This window comes from Lissotriton vulgaris, chromosome 5 (assembly GCF_964263255.1).
Source record: "Lissotriton vulgaris chromosome 5, aLisVul1.2, whole genome shotgun sequence".
Taxonomy (NCBI): Eukaryota; Metazoa; Chordata; class Amphibia; order Caudata; family Salamandridae; genus Lissotriton; species Lissotriton vulgaris.
In genome coordinates, this window is record NC_141693.1 from 1,039,013,490 (window position 1) to 1,039,030,788 (window position 17,299).

General features: G+C 49.4%; 1 protein-coding gene across 2 annotated transcripts in view; it reads right to left on the reverse strand.

Moving 5' to 3' along the window:
* The window catches only part of LOC147711957 (lipolysis-stimulated lipoprotein receptor-like), a 264,280-nt gene that overhangs the window by 103,246 nt on the left and 143,735 nt on the right, over nt 1–17,299 (reverse strand). The window lies entirely within an intron of this gene.

Sequence of the window (17,299 nt, forward strand, 5' to 3'; positions counted from 1 at the left end):
CACCATGCCACAAACTTGTTCCACCTGCAGGCATATATCGTTTTCATGGAGGGACGCCTGGCTGCCAGAATGACATCACAGACTTCGGGAGGAAGATAGAAAGCCGTCAACTGTCGCCGCTCAATCTCCACGCATGGAGGTGGAGACTGGACAGGCTCTGGTGGAGGACCGTCCCCTGCTGCAGCGACAGAAGATCCTCCCTAAGAGGCAGCCGGATCGGGGGAATCGATCGCCATGCTGAGTAGCTCGGGATACCAATATCTTCGTGCCCAATCCAGAGCCACAAGGATGACTTGGGCCTGGTCGCGCCGAATCTTCTTCAGCACTCTGGGCAGAAGTGGTATAGGCGGAAAGGCGTACAACAGACCACAGCTCCACTTGCGACAAAAAGCGTCGCTGAGCGAGTGCCGCTTTGGCAATTCCAACGCGTAGAACTGATGACATTGCGCCTTGTCTTCGGTGGCGAATAGATCTAACAAAGGCTCTCCCCACTGCTGAAAGAGACCTTGGGCCACGTCCGAGTTCAGACGCCATTTGTGATCCATCAAGCACCGGCCGCTGAGTTCGTCCGCCCTGGCGTTCAGAGAACCTGCCAGGTGTTGAACCACCAAGGAAAAGCCTTGATGTTCCAGCCATGTCCAGAGGCGCAGAGCCTCCTGACATAGGGTCCAGGACCCCACCCCGCCCTGTTTGGTGTAATACCACATGGCTGTGGTGTTATCCGTGAACACCAGCACCACACTTCCTCGGACAGAGGGAAGGAATGCTTTTAGTGCAATTCGGATCACCCGAAACTCCAAAAGGTTGATATGGAGCCGGGACTCCGCCGAAGACCAGAGGCCTCTGATCTCTGCCTCTCCCAAGTGGCCACGCCATCCCAGGAGGGACGCATCAGTCACCACTGTGTGCTCCGGTTGGGGAAGGGAGAGGGATCTGCCAGTGACCCAATCGAGATACGTGAGCCCTGCCTGCAATTTATTCATTTATTTATGAAATTTATGGAGCGCGAACGAATGCCCGAGGGCGTCTTAGCACTAAAAAACTCGATTCATGACTCTCCTGATATTGGGTCCCGGCGTGATTACTGGTTAAACATCCAGGTCTTTAGACTTTTCTGAAAAGAAAAAAAAAAAAAAAAGAGTATGACTCATCCTAATTGACAGAGGAAGAGTTCCAGAGTCTTGTTGCGGTAACTGTGAACCGTCTGTCTCCCCAGGAAACTGTTTTGGTACAAGGAACTGTTAATTGGTGCAAAGTATCTGATCTCAGTTGTCTTGAAGGACAGTACGGAGTCATCTGGTTCCTGAGAAACACTGGACCTAAATTATGTAGTGCTTTAAATACAAGGCACAGTGTCTTGAATTTTATTCGGTTTTTGATTGTTAACCAGTGAAGATTCCGAATGGTTTGGGCAATTGGTTTAAATTTAGGGATCCTGGATAGCAGTCCTGCCGCAGCGTTCTGTACTGATTGCATTTTGTTAACAACCAGGGTTTGTGCGTTGGCTAACAGGCCATGCAGTAATCGAGTGAAGATAGTACAAGTGTACTTACCAGGGTTTTACCTGCGCTGTCGGGTAGAAACGGAGTGATTTTTTTAATGAGTTTTAGCTTGTGAAAAGCTGTTGCGGCTATTTGGTTAGCGTGGGCAGAAAAGTTAAGATTTTCATCAAATACCACTCCTAAATTCCTAACCCTTGGAACGGGGTTGGGCAAAGTTCCAAAGGCTGAAGGCCACCAGGCAGGAGACCAGCAAGGGGAGAGTTTTGCGAAGATGACAACCTCAGTCTTTTGAGAATTAAGTTTAAGGGAACTGGAAGACATCCAACCCCCAATCGCCAACATACCCTCCTGAAAGCGTTCCGCCACCTCTTCTCCGTCATTATTAATGGCGAGAACTAGCTGGGTGTCATCTGCGTAGGAGGTAAGGCCCATCCCATATTGCTTGATGACTTTAGCTAGGTCTGACACATAGATGTTAAAAAGTGTCAGACTTAGGGATGAGCCTTGAGGCACCCCACAAGGTAGAAAAAGCTCACTTGATTTGAAAGGGCCTAGAGTAACTGCCTGAGTCCTTCCGGATAAAAAAGAAGCAAATAAGTTCTTTGCTCCCTGTTGGATTCCCATCTTTCCGACACGGTCGATCAGAATGGAATGATCGACCGTGTCGAAAGCGGCAGATAGGTCCAGCAGTACAAGCACTGCCGTTCCTCCCTGATCTCTGATGATTCTAATGTCATCGGCGGCTTTGATTAGAGCGGTTTCAGTGCCATGAAATTTGCGTAACACAAACTGGGTATTATCCAGCAGGCAATGTTCTTCGATATACTCAGACAGCTGGTGATTCATGGCTTTCTCTACCACCTTAGCCAAAAATGGAAGGCTGGCTATAGGTCGATAATTTTTTAAATCATCTTTAGCCAGATGTCTTTTTTAGAAGAGGCTTTAGGAGAGTGTTTTTCAAGGTATTAGGAAAGATCTCCGATTTAAAAATGGCATATTTGCGTGACTACTCAAGTTAATAGGTCCATAACCGGTGGAAATTTTTTTGGTGGACATTGATCTAAAGCAGATCCTGATTTTATGATGTTAATGATGTCCAAAATTTGTTGCTCTGTCATTTCTTTAAAGTGAGTTAGGGAACAAACAGTGGGTGTCGTACAGGCAAGATGTGAAATGGCTCTGTGAGGAAAAGGCCAGATAAATATTGTTAACCTTTGTGCAAAAGAAGTTGGCCAATGCGTCACAGAAAGATTGAGAAGGAGGGGGGGGGGAGCCAAGTCAGGGGTTTTCCCTTCTACTTCCTTCACTACTTCATAGAGTTGTTTGCTGGAGTTCTTAGCTTTTTCTATTTGATCGCTAAAGAAGTGCCTTTTTGCAGTAATGATAATTTTTTTTATAGTTAGCAAGTGTTTCCTTGTAACTGGATTAGCATTCTTGATCGTAGCTTTTTCGCCAAAGTCTCTCGGCATTCCTACAAGTTTGTTTTTGTTTCCTGAGTTCTTGCGAGAACCAAGGCGCAGAGGGGGCTGTCCTATTTCTGGATATAATTTTGTACGGTACCAAAGCCCTTATAGCATTGCCTAGCCAATCTGAGTATTGATTCATGGCTATATTTGGGTCTAATGAAATCACCGGGCATGTGCTGTTCAGTAATACTCTAAAGTCTGCATTGTCGAGGTCCTTCCACGCTTTAAAAGGTGTGCGACAAGGATCAGGTGGTCTGTCTATTGGGGCATCATTAATGGAAATAGAGCAAAGAATGACATAATGATCAGACCAGGGAGCGGGAGGACGTCTTGTACAAGGATCCCGTTAAAATTAGAAAATGCGCCGTCCAGAGTCTGACCAGCCTCATGTGTGGGAGAGGAGACTAATTGGGAAAGTCCTAGTGTTTCCATGTCTGACAATAATGCGAGAGTTTTGTTATGGTCTTGTTTATCTAGGTGAAAGTTGAAGTCACCTAATACTGTATAGGAATCCTCAATTGCAAACGATTCAAGCATTGAGTTCAGGTCAGAGAGAAAATCAGTGCGTGTTCCAGGTGGTCTATACAGAAGAACTCCTTTGAAATTATGCGAAGGAGTCAGCAAGATGGTAAAAAGAATTGCTTCACAAGTTGATGACAAGATGGGAGACATTGTCACTGTAAAAAAATTACGGGCAATTATTGCCAGACCACCACCTTCCTTTTTCTGTCTGTCCTGTCGATAGACCTTGTATCCTGCAACCACTAAATCAGGATCTGAGGCACTATCAATCCAGGTCTCTGTGACAAACAATATATCTAGATTCCTATCCTTGATGAGGTCTGCTATTTCCGGTCGATGTCTTACTAGTGATCTAGCATTAATGAGTGCCATCGAGATATTGATGTTTCTTTTGGCGCTCTTTTTACTGGACATAACGTTGTTTGTAATAAAAGGGAGGGTGGATTTACAGTGAGGACAACTGATAACAGTCAGTGAGGGAATAGAATCTGGGTCATGCATAAAACAGTGACTAACTGAGGGGGGTCGTTGTTGCAATAACTCCACCTTAGAGTAAGAGATACAGACCTGGGATCCTCCAGTGGTCGTGGCCCTAGGCCCGGACGCAGACGGGCTTGCCTTTGGCGCGCCCGCTGCGCGGACAGGATAGCATTGTCTTCTATCCGGTCCTGAGGAGGGTGAGAGGCGTCCAACAGCTGGACCGCAACCCTTTCCTCCGCTCAAGATGGCGGCTGCAACCCTATCTCCGGGGGCGTCAACACCTAGTCGTGTGTGCCGAGGATCGGGGTTCGAGCGTGACAGGAGGCAGGTCAATTGGCGTGCAGTGCCCTCCGAGATCTGGACGTGATCGGACAGGTTGCCCTGATGCTGTGCCCACTGGAACTTCAGGTCCCACTGCAGAGCCCGCATGTGCCATCTGGCATGTTGCACTAGCAGGATGCAGGAGGCCATCAGGCCCAGGAGCCGGAGGGTCATCCTGACAAACTTGGGATAGAGGCTGAAAAATCGGAATCATAGCCTGAATTTCCCGGACTCGCTGCTCGGGAGGATAAACCTGAAACTGCGTCGAATAGAGAACCGCTCCGATGAAGGGGAGCTTCAGAGAGGGACTCCGGTGCGACATCGGCACGTTGATTGAGAACCCCAGCAAATGCAGGAGGTCGGCCGTAGTCTGAAGGTAGGTGACGACTGCCTGGGGCGACCCCGCCTTCAACAACCAGTCGTCGAGGTAGGGGGGGGAAGACTGATACTCCTGACCTACGCAGATGGGCTGAGACCACCACCATCACTTTCGTGAACACGCGAGGGGGGCTGGTAAGTCCGAAGGGGAGCACGGCAAACTGAAAATGCTCCTGGCCTACCGTGAACCGCAGGTAACGCCGGTGGGCCAGCAGGACAGGAATGTGAAAATATGCGTCCTGCAAGTCCAACGCTACTATCCAGTCTCCAGGGTCGCGGGCAGCCAGGACCGGAGACAGAGTCAGCATTTTGAATTTCTTCTTCCGAAGGAAGCGATTGACGTTCCAGAGGTCCAAGATGGGTTGCAGACCCCCTTTGTTCGTCTTGGGGACTAGAAAGTAGTGGGAATAACAACCACTCTAGACTTCGGGCTGGGAACGCACTCGATGACCCCCTTGGCCAAGAGAGCTGTGACTTCCTGCTGGAGAAGAACCAAGTGATCCCCGACATGCAATGGCACAGAGGTGGCATGTCTGGAGGGAAGGACTGAAAGGGAAGGGAGAAACCCCCGTGGATGATCTGCAACACCCACTTGTCAGATGTGATATCGCCCCAGTGGGGGAGGTGGTGGCGGACGGTCTCGAATTAGGAAGGTTTGGAGGTAGAAGCAGCGGGCGGAGGTGGACTGACCCCCACATTGATTCCCAGACCCGCCCCTACAGAAGCTGCGTCCGCGGCCCGCTGAGGCTTGTTCTGCACAGATTTGCTGGAGGAACATGCCCGGGGGCCCCTGCCGTGGCCACGAAAGGAACAATAACCAGGAGTGGCCGGGCTCTTGGCAGAGAGGCCCATGGACTTGGCCATAGCCCTCGAGTCCTTAAAACGTTCCAGTGCGCTGTCGGCCTTATCGCCTAACAGGCGAGTGCCATCAAAGGGCATATCCATGAGTGAACTCTAGACATCGGGCGAGAACCCAGTATAACGTAACCAGGCGTGGCGACAGCACCACAGTTGTAGAAATCGCCCTGCCCAACGAGTCAGAGGTGTCTAAACCCCACCGAATGGCGAACTTAGCCGCACACTTACCCTCAGCAACCGCTTGGGAAAGAACAGCCTGAACTTCCTCAGGACACTGAGGCAATACTTGAACCACGGTATCCCACACTGCATGGGATTAGCGGCCTAATAAGCAGGCGGTATTCACCGACTTGAGCCCCAAGCTGGCCGAGGATAATAACCTCTTACCAAACTGTTCCAGCTTCTTAGAGTCCTTATCGGGCAGAGCAGTGGGAAAAGCACTCTGCGACGTCGAGGCTTGGATAACCAGACTCTCAGGCGTCGGATGGGTGGCGAGGAAGGCAGGGTCACCAGGCGCCGGGCGGTGACGACATTCTTATCCACAGGGGCCCCTGTGGCCGGCAGCGACCAAGTACCCAACAGGATATCAGTGAGGGAGTCATTGAAGGGAAGCAGCGGCTCAGACGAGGTAGAAGCCGTCTGGAGCACCCTGGTGAGGCGGTTAGTCTTGAGGGCCACCGTAGGAAGGTCCAGGCTGAGGACCTCAGCAGCCTGACCGAGCACCATCGTGTAGGAAGCACCCTTCTCCATCGTGCGCAGATGAGAGGTATACCCTGGGTCAGAAGAGACAGAGGTCGCCTCCGTCCTCCAGATAGTCCACCCAGCCCTGCTCGGAGTCACACTGACGGGAAAGATGGTACTCTGACCCCTCCCACTCATCCTCCACCTCCGTTGCCGGAGAAGGCCGTGGGGGCGGAGCCGGAGGAGAGACGAAAGGCGGCCTAAACGGCGTCGAAAGGGGCTGGGCCGGCGCCATGTCCCAATGCGGATCCCAGGCAGGAATGAAATGGTCCTGGAACTGGGGCGGAATGAACGGCACCCACTGCGGTGCAGACTAGGACGGCGCTGGGGCCAGAGCCGGCCGTGCCGGACCCCCTGGCGCCGGGGCTGGAGCAAACGGCATAGGAACCTGTGGCGCCAAAGTTGGATCCGCCGACGGGCCAACAGGATCTGGACACGGGACTGCGGGGCCCGAAGGCGCATCGGCGGGAGCCTGAGGCCGAAAAAGGCGGTCGATGGTGGCAAGAAACTTTTGCACCTGTTCGGGAGTCGCCGACGGACCTGGGAAAGGTGGGTAGACCGTGGGACTACCCGGCTCCAGGGGAGCCACAGGGGCAGAACCCCCGCCCCCCCTCATCTGCATCCGAGGACCGGCGGGAGGACGTCAGAGAGCAAACATGCTTCTTCAACTTCTTTTTATGTCGTCACTTACCGGAATCCGAGGGCAAAGACTTGGAGCCCGAGGAGCAACGACTGCGGCCTGCGAGCGGTCCCAGAAACGGTCCCTGGACTCAGAGCGGTGTCGGGACGAGTGCTGGACCTCCAGTAGCTTCCTGCGCCGCTCCCTCAAGGCTTGAGGGGCCATAGCCTGAGAGGCCGGGCGTTGTGGTCGGTCTCCAGGCAGTAGAGGCAAACATCATGGGGGTCCGCCACCGACATATTGGGACGGCAGGCCCCACTGTACTTAAAGCCAGGCATCCCTATGTGCACCAGGAGATAAGAGAGGAGAAAATAGTCTCAAAAGAGTGGTCGAAAAGTGACTAAGGTACGTGCTCTATCCGGATCTGGGCTTGCTGGCGCGGAAAAACTGACGTCAGCGCGCATGGGTGGCGTCTAAGTAATCTCTGTGACGTAATGTTGGTGCTTACAACGCCAGCGACGGACGCGGAGCCGCAGGACGCCACCTACTGACGCACAGGGGTACTACTAGCAAAACTTTCCGGATCCAGTCTGACGTCTGGGGATGTTCTAAGGTAAGGAATCTATCACTAACGTGTCTCTTTCAGATGTTAGTTGTGTTTCGAAGTGTTCCAAATTGAGTTTGTTCCATGGTGGATAGGTGGATGGATGTAAGGTAGTTTTAGGTAAGTCGCTTAGTGTTGTTTTATGTTTGCAAACAGGCAAGTGGTGGTCTGACCATGTGACTGGAGTTATAGTTTGAAAGGTAACTAGTTTGGTATTAGCAGAAATGACATCTAGGATATGTCCAGTGATGTGTGTGGGTTTGTGGACAATCTGATGCAGGTTTGGTGTGTCTAGGTCAGTGATTATTGTTTTTGGATGGGTCATATTGGATTTGTCAAACCAAATGTTGAAGTCACCTAGAACGCAGAGGTTGGAGTGTATTATTATCAGGTTTGAAACTGTGTCTAGAAGTGTGTCTCGGAATGTCGCCTTGCTAGGTGGAGGTCTGTAAAGGAGCAGGAAGTTACAGGATGAAGACGGTGTAGGACTGCATATGGTGAAAAGAGCCTCACAATTCTTTATGGTGATGTTGTCAACTTTAGTGATATGTAATGTTTGCCTGAACAAAACTGCTAGACCACCTCCTTTTTTGCCTATACGAATTTGGGTGATCATTTGATAGCTTAGAGGAACGGCTTCATGCAGAACTGGAGCCATATCTCCTAACCATGATTCAGTTACGAATAGTATGTCTGGTTTTGCGTCAGTGGGAAGGTCGTAGATGTGATGTTTGTTTTTAGAGATGGGTCGAGCATTTATTAGTAGACAGTTTAGAGAATGGGCTTTGGTGATAGTGAGACTTTGTTTTGTAAAAGAGTGATTAGTATTGTGTGGGTTTATAGCAGGTGTGTTTTTAGTGCTGGTATTAGCTGTGTTAGGGTAGCCATTGTGTAGCTGTTCTGTATGATGTTCTTCATCCAGCATGCTAAGAAGGCATTTTGATGGGTCTGCGTTTTTAGGTGGTGGAGACTGTTTGAGAGTGAGTTGGTGTGCTGTGTTGTTTTTCGTGGTGTAACATTGTTGTGCAGTAGACACGGGGAAGCGAAGTTGTGAGGTGTGGAATGTCGCTTATACTGTTTGCCTGCATTTAGGGCAGAAGGCGTATGAGTCAGGGGTGGTGGTGCAGCATGCCAGTCATGTAGTGAGGTTCTAAATTGTCCAATGGATGAGAGGCGTTTGGAAGAGATGCAGTGTTGCTGTATCTGTGTTAGATGTGGTGGAAGAGAGAAAGCTTGGCATTGGTGTTGGTTCCTTTTTGTGGTTTGAAAGGTGGGTGGATGTTGTGATGGTAAGTATTATGAGATGTTGCGCTTGGAAGATCTTGTTGTGTTGGTGTGCATGATAGGTTTTGTTTTTGAGGAGTATTGAAAAGAGGTGCTGGTGTATTTTTTTCATGCGATGGATTTGTTTGTATAGTATTGTTTGTGAGAGGAGGTTGTAAGGTAGAGGGGGTGGTGTGGTGTTTATGAGTAGAGTGTGTTGTGTAGGAGGGAATGATGTAGAGGAAAGAGTTTGTCTTAGACTGGTTTGTTGCAAGAGTTAAAAAGTATGGTGTTGTGCAGTGTATGTGTTGTGCGTTTGCAGTACTATGGTAGAAGAAAGAGGAGGATGTTGGTTGGACAAATGACGGATGGCCGATTATATGTTTGTTAGTGATAAAAAGTAGTCTGTTATGAGAAAGTAGAGTAATTAGAGCAGGAAGTGTGTCTGTATGGATGTAGTGAAGTATGGTGTGGAATGGGGTTGTGTTAGTGATGAGTGGTTTGGTTTGTGGTATAGGATAGAGTTGTGTATTGTTTGTAGGTGATGGCGGAAATGAGTGGTAACTGGGATAGAAGGGTGTATAGGTGTGGTTTTGCAGTGGGTGCTGAGACATGGATTTGTACATAGTGTTGGTTTGTAGTAAGTGTGTGGTGTAAATTTGGTGTGGTGAGTGTGTTGCTCTGTTTGTGGATGGTGCGGGCTGGGTATTACTGAATGGGAAAATGGGCAGCATTTCTGGCCCTAGTCCCGACCAGGCTCAAACAGGCAATTGCCCTTGTTCTCTCTGCCCTTAGCATCGACGCCCTGGCTGAGACTCCCTAAGCCTTGGTCTTTTATAGCCCTATTATTCAGGTGACCCCTTTAGCCAATGGGAACCCCAGCCCTAACACTAGCCATTTACAACACTAGCCCTAAAATCTAGAACCAATAGGAGATCAGGCCCTTACAGACAATCTTAGCCCTAGTCCAAGCACCCAAACAGTTTAAAAAACCCTGATCTCAACGTCCAATAGAGGCCCTAGCCCTACCAGTAGTCCCAACCCAAGCATAAGCAACCAATGACACAGGAAGCCCTAATTGCTACTTCCACTTAAAGGCCCAACCCTAGCCCTAGTCCCAACAACCAATCACGCAGGAAGCCCCAGTCCCTACTTCCAAAAAAAATCCCAACCCTAGCCCTAGTCTCAACCCTACATTAATTGAGTCACAGGCCCAGAAACCATTTAGAACCCTCAAATACGCAAGCAATGAGGACACTAACCCTAATCCAATAGAAACACCAGTTACAACCACCAATCAGAGTACACATGTACCAACCAATAGCAGGCTATATAAGGTCCCAGCGACCTCAGACAAGGTTTGCCGGCCAGGGAATTGGAAGCTGTCCTCAAAATCAGAAATATCCTAGGAGACAGACAGGCTCAATCCACGCTTTGGACTGCAGGTAAGGGCCTAACAAACGTGTACTGTTTGTATAAAACTTTACTCCCTCTCCTGGCCAAAAAACGAAGTGCAGTCCCTATTAAACACAGCTTGAACAGCAGATTACTGCTGTCTCAGAGCACCCTCTGATCTCTCCCTGTTGTTGAAATATCCCTGTTGCTAGGGGAGGGGGGGGGCTGGTTTCACTCACTTGCTAACACAACATGTTGCAGTGAACCATATGCAACATTTTACCATTTAGAAATACTGGTTTCCCGCGATTGGGGAACATGTCAGGAAATAACGTTAGGCAGCCATTTGCTTCATAAACCATACAAAAAGCAATAATTCAAAGAAGATAGCCTTAAAATTGAAGCCTGAAATGTTAAAAACCTACCTCAACCTACTACACACCACTGTAGCACACAAAAAATTAATACAGGATGCACAATCAAATCACTAGTTACCTGTCTAGGTCACAGATTGAGCCCTTCAGGACATAGCCTCAGTGGCAGGACTGGCGGCAAAGAACAGCTGGGCTAGCACATTCCAACTTAGATATTGTCCGAGTTCTAGGTAATGTGTCTAAATCAAGACCATGATCAGCGACATCACTATTACAAATCAATTGAACAAGTGTACCAATAGGACTTGTAAAAAGATTGCTTACTACATGTAATGCTGGTATAATGGGATTGTCATGCACCAGCATGAAATCGCTATGGTCCAACGAGGAAGTTGCACAGACATACAAGGAAACGTCAGCAGGAAAACGAGTGACCGAAGATAAATCTCATCCAGGTAGCAAGATTCTTTAACATTTCACTTAAACCTGCTCTGGCCAGCATTTGCCCACAGAAAAATATAGGCTCCTTAACATGTCTCATTAATTCTTGGATACAACCAACTCAGACTGGCTATGAAAGAAGTATGTTGCAATAGTGATGCACAGACCTAGACTGTCAAGAGGTGAAGAAGAGTAACATAGTTTTCAAGTCGGTCAACCATGGACATCTTGACAAAGGTATTATAGTGCATCTGCATTGAGAGAATAAGACTGGGAACCACCGAGGTTCTGCCGTCAAGACTGGCAATCAGGCTGATCTGTAACTGGTCAAATCTGCTGTGGGTGGGCAGCCAATGCAAACTAACACTCCACTATGAAACAGTACTAGACTTTTTTGGGCATTATTCTAATCAGCAAGTTAGAGGTTACTAATAATAAAATAAACACCATTTTGCAATTAGAGGCTTAAATACCGGTCAATTGTAATTGCAACATTGGTAAGAACGAACAATTGTTACTTACCTGTAAACAGGTGGTTCTCCAGTATTGGTGTCTTTCATAGATTCACATGCTTGAATATTCCCCGTCGTCGAAGTGGGTGTCCCACAGTAAATAAAATAGCAATAACATACCAATAACACATGTATGTAAAAACATAACACATGAAATAGAGTAGTAAATACATAATAAAGGCTCAAAACCAATTCCTACATAGGAATACATGATAAGAGAGAAAAGCACTTGTAACATATTCCTGTCATTATGTTACTCCAAACTACAGCTAATCAGGCGCCAGCACCCTTCCAGAACCTTCTCATCAGAGCTCAGACCTTCAGATATTCGTAGCACAAGAGTGACAAAGAGTCTATGAGGAGAAGCGAGCCTCTGAGGAGAGGAGGAGGGTGGGTCACATGTGAATCTATTAAAGACACCAATACTGGAGAACCACCTGTTTACAGGTAAGTAACAATTGTTCTTCTCCAGTATTAGGGTGTTTTTCATAGATTCACATGCTTAAATAGAAGAGAGCAGTAACATCCGAAGAGGTCCGATTGCTATGCAACAGCATGGAAAAAACCAAAGTGACAGTAATAATACAGTCATGTAAGTACTGACAGCAATCACAAAAACCATAGCAGAGGAGGGAAGACAGAGGCTCACCTTTGTTAAAAAGATGATGAAGGACCGCCTGTCCCACTGCTGTATCTGCCTCGTTGATGGTATCCAAGCAGTAATGCTTTGTGAACGTGTGCCGGTTGGACCACATGGCTGCTCCGCAGATCTGATGAAGCGGCACACCAGCAAACAGGGCGGTAGAGAGTGACATCGCTCTGGTGGAATGAGCCCTCACTGCAGATCGTAGAGGCTTGCCAGCCTGCTGATGGCAGAAGACAATGGCTGAAGAAATCCAACGTGCAATAGTTGGCTTGGTAACAGGGCGCCCTTTACGCATGCATCCGTAGGCAATGAACAGTTGATCATACCTGCAAAAAAGGGCAGTCCTGCTGATGTAAAATTTAAGGCATTGTTTGATGTCCAAAGAGTGCAATCGTTGCTCTGCCGGAGATTGAGGATCGGCAAAGAAAGTCTTTAAGAAAACTGGTTCGTTTAGATGGAAATCCGTAGGCACCTTTGGCAGTAAAGTTGGGTTGGTGCGAAGCACCACACAGTCAGGTTTGAATTGGAGAAAAAGGGGTTTAACAGTAAAAGCTTGAAGATCATTCACGCGACAAGATGATGTCAGAGCAAAGAGAAGGGCTACCTTCCAGGTCAGAAACTCTAAGTCCGCCCTATGGATGGGCTCGAATGGCGTCTTCATTAGTTGGGCTAAGACGACATTGATGCCAAGTGGGAGGAGGACGCCGAAGAGGTGGGAACTTCCGGAACAGTCCTTTGAAAAACTGACTAATAACTCTGGAAGAGCAGAGAGAGAAGGAGCCATTCTGCCGGAAACGAGAGATTGCTGCCAAGAAAACTCTCAAAGTAGCACGGGAAAGCCCGGATTGAGCCAGGTCAAAATAGAACGGAAGTAGCTGCTCCGGAGTGGAATAGATAGGATGGACATTAGTACCCACGCACCAATGGCAGAACCTCTTCCATTTGAGCTTGTAAGTCTTAATGGTAGACGGAGCCCTGGCCTGAGCGAGAATGTCTCGGCATTCCGGCGAGATATTCAAATGCGCAAATTCAAGGTGCTCAGGTTCCAGGCCGACAATTATAGAGAGGAGGGGTTCGGATGGCAAATCTGACCCTTGTCCATCGTGAGGAGGTCCGGTCGAGGATGGACGATGGGCTCGCACTGGGACAGAAGGAGCAACTCAGAGAACCATGCATGACAGGGCCGTCTGGGGGCGATCAGGAGAATGTCGCAGGGTTGCCTCCGCATCTTCCACAGCACACCAGGCACCAACGGGATCAGAGGAAAAGCGTAGGCGAATAGATCGCACTAATTCATCAAAAGGGCATTCCCGCACGACCCGTGGTGGGGATGCCAACTTGCGTAAGATGGGCGTTTCCGGTTCTCCGGTGTTGCAAAGAGATCCAGAGACGGACGACCCCATCGTTGAAAAACGAGGTCGAGAGGTGGTTGATGTAACTCCCACTCGTGGGTCAATGACTTGGACCTACTGAGGGAATCCGCTAGGATGTTGGAGACGCCCGGCCGATGCACCGCCGCCAGGGTAACTTGATGACCGATTGCCCAATCCCAGATCGACTGAGCCAGTCGAGACAAGAGTGGAGACCTGGTTCCGCCCTGCTTGTTGACGTAGTGCATACTGGTGGTATTGTCCGTCTGAATAAGCATGGATTCCCCTTGAATCACAGGAAGGAACGACTTGAGTGCCAGAAAAATTGCCATCAACTCCAGCCTGTTGATGTACCAGGAACGATGAAGCGGAGACCATTTGCCTTTGATGGAGAGGCCTTGAAGGTGAGCACCCCAGCCTTCTAATGAGGCGTCTGTTGTGAGCGTGAGTTCTGGAGTGGTGGAGAGGAAATAAGTTCCTGTCGCAAGGTTGGACGGTTGCGCCCACCATTGGAGAGCTGATCTCATGCGAGCGGTGACACTCACGAGGTCGTTGAAAGAACCGCAGACCTGACGCCACTGTACGTCCAATTCCTCCTGAATGGGGCGAGTCCGAAGTCTGCAATTTGGGATCAGTGCAATACAAGACAATGCCATCCCCAGAAATGACTTCAAGATCCTGACATAAACGGACAGTCTTGCCCGAATCAGAGACACCAAGTGAAGGATATTTTGTTGACGCTCCAGGGACACAAATGCCTTTGAAAGCACTGTGTCCAATGTTGCTCCCAGAAAATTCCTCCATTTAGCCGGATCGACCTGAGACTTGTGGACATTGATGGTTATGCCCAGAGATTGAAACACGTCCTGACAAAGACGGGTGTGTTGAAACAGCTGTTTGCGAGACTGACTTGATGTGGCAGTCGTCCAGATATGGAAAGATTTGGACGCCTCGGAGACGCCGGTAAGCCACTACTGGAGCCAATACTTTCATGAAGACACGAGGGGCTGATCGGAGGCCGAAAGGCAACACCTTGGACTGGAAGTCTCTCCGTTCCACCCGGAAGCGCAAGTACTTCTGATGCTTTTGAAGAATTGGAACATGGAAGTAGGCATCCTGTAGGTCGATGGTGGTCATGAAGTCGCCCATGGAGAGAAGACACAGGATCTCTACCAGTGTAAGCATGCGAAAGGATTGACTCTTGGTACCTGTTGAGCGCTCACAAATCCAGAATTGGTCGCCAATCTCCTGTCTTCTTGAGTATTCGGAAAAAACAGGAATAGAAACCCTTTCCTCTCTGAGACTTGGTAACCACCTTGACGGTACCTTTCTGAATTAGAAGACTAACTTGATGGAAAAGCTCCTTGAGGTGGGGAGGAGGCGGGCCAGACGGTGGAGTGGGAGGAGAAATCTTGATGAACTCTAGAGCATGGCCCTTTTGTACAATGTCCAGAACCCAGCGGTCCGAGGTGATGGAGGACCACTGAGAAAAGAACAGAGATTCGACCTCCAACACTGGGGGGGATACACAAGTCACTGACGTTTGGGAGTGGATCTTCTAGATGGGGATTTTCCCCCTGTAGGATTTTGACGACTGCTGTCGGGAGGACTGCTGTTGGTTGGAAGAGTAACGTTGGTTACCTTGATGGTAAGAGCGGTATTGAGTTTCCTCCACGAAAATTGAGGTGCCGCGTCCGCGAGCACCCCAAAATGGCTGCTTCCGAAACTGTAAAGTCCCCAATGAGCGAGCAGTGTAGTGTACTTTTTAATGGCCTGCAAAGCCTAGTCTATGTGTGCTCCAAAAAGCGACTCACCGTCGTATGGCATATCCAGGATCTTGGATTGAACTTCTTGGCGGAAAGAGGTGGACCGTAACCAGCCCTGCCTTCGTAAGACCGCTGCACCAGCAAGCTGACGAAAGCCAGTACACGCAATGTCAACTGCACAATCAATGATCTCCTCCGATGTCCTCTCTCCGTCCTGCAGGATTTGCAAAGCTTCAGCCTTGGAAGCGTCAAGGATGAGGTTTACCAGGGCAGACAAGTCCGACCACATCTGGCGGTCGTAGCGGCCTAAGATGGCTAAAGCATTAGCCGCCCTCAGCGTGGTGGATGCCATAGTGGAGAACTTGCGTCCAATAGAGTCCAGGTGCTGACCCTCTATCTGGAGGAGCTGAAATTGGCGATGCCTGATTACGGGAACAACGTTGTGCAGCTTGAGTGACCACTGAGTCGGGCTTTGGATGAGCGACAAGGCACGCCGGAGATCCTACACGCGCCTTGTATTTCTTCTCAAGGCGAGGCAGCTGAGCCGGCAGTGAATTGGGAGTTTGCATGAGCTTCACCCCTTCAGCCCATATAAAGTCTATGATGGGTATAGTGTGGACTTGTTTGAATGGCTGATTTTTAAAATCAGAGGAAACAGTCCTCCTCCCTCTGGACTCTAGGCAATTTGAAACGTCGGGCCGCTCTATCCATCAGCTGATGGAAACTCGCAATGTCCACCGGAGGCGAATCCCCGGGCTCTACCAGGGGAGGGGAAGGCGTCTGGATTTGGTAGTCGTCCCACTCAGCCATGAGGGTGACATCATCATCATCATGGACCTCCCATCTTCCCGTTCAGGAGTGACGTCATCATCATCTTCACTGAGGTCTGGACCTGTGGTGAAGGTGTTTGTGGCAAAGGTGGCGGAACAGGGACAGGAGCCACTGCAGTCGCAGGCACATGAGGCATAGGCATACCCTGCGGAGAAGGCGGAAAACGCTGGTTGTAGTCATCCAACATATGTTGGAGATTTGAGATGAGCAACAATGGCAATGGCACAGTAGGAACTTGTATAGAGCGTTCTTCTGCCTGAGAGTACTGGCCATCGCTATCATCATCATCACCATAATCCTGGCACTTAATAATCAAATCTGACGGACTGCATGCCACTCTGAAAGAATCATCCACATCAAGATCCAATTCAGAATCCGGCTCAGAGCCCGTGTCGAACATGGGCGAGGGAGGCTGTGGATCTAGAAGAGATAGTTGGTCAACTGTCCGCCGACGACGATGGTGCGAGGGGTCGGCGGTGGAAGAACCAGACCCAGTGGAAGACAAGGGCACCAAAGGTATTGTGGCAAACGATGAAGGAACCACCGTCGATGGTGCAGACGACGACGCTGGTAGAGGCATTGACGAAGTCGCTGTAGAAAAATCTGCCGTCGACGGAACCATCGTAGACGTCGAGGTCATCGACGATGATTAAGCCAGCGTCGACAGAGTCTATGTCGACGGAGCCCTCATCGACGGGACCGTCGACGAAGAAGACTTCTTGTGAGCTTTCGATGACTTTGCCGACGACGAAGCAGATTTCTTCATCGACGACGAGGAAATAGGTATCGTCGACGAGACAGTCTTGAAGCTGAGCGATACCTTAGTCGACATGGACGACGTAGACGACGATCCGGAGGCTGATGTCGTCACTGTCGCTGTCGAATATCTGGAGACGGCTGATCTCGTAGTCTGGATGATAGTCGACGCTCCCGTCGATGATGAAACATGTTTCGGAGCAGAAACATGATGGGATGCAGCAGAAGACGCCTGAGAGTCAGGTCTCGTGGGCGTAGCGGCAGTAAGAGGTGGTAAAGACACTGCAGGAGCCACACACATGGAAAGTTTTTTCCTTTTTAAAAAAGGAGAAGGCATATCCTGCACACTACTACGCTTGGAGGCTGCATGAGAAGGTCCAGACTGCAAACTTTCTGCATCTGACAAAGCCGAATCCTTGTCCTTAAGACGTTGGAGCCAAATGAGGAGACTGCC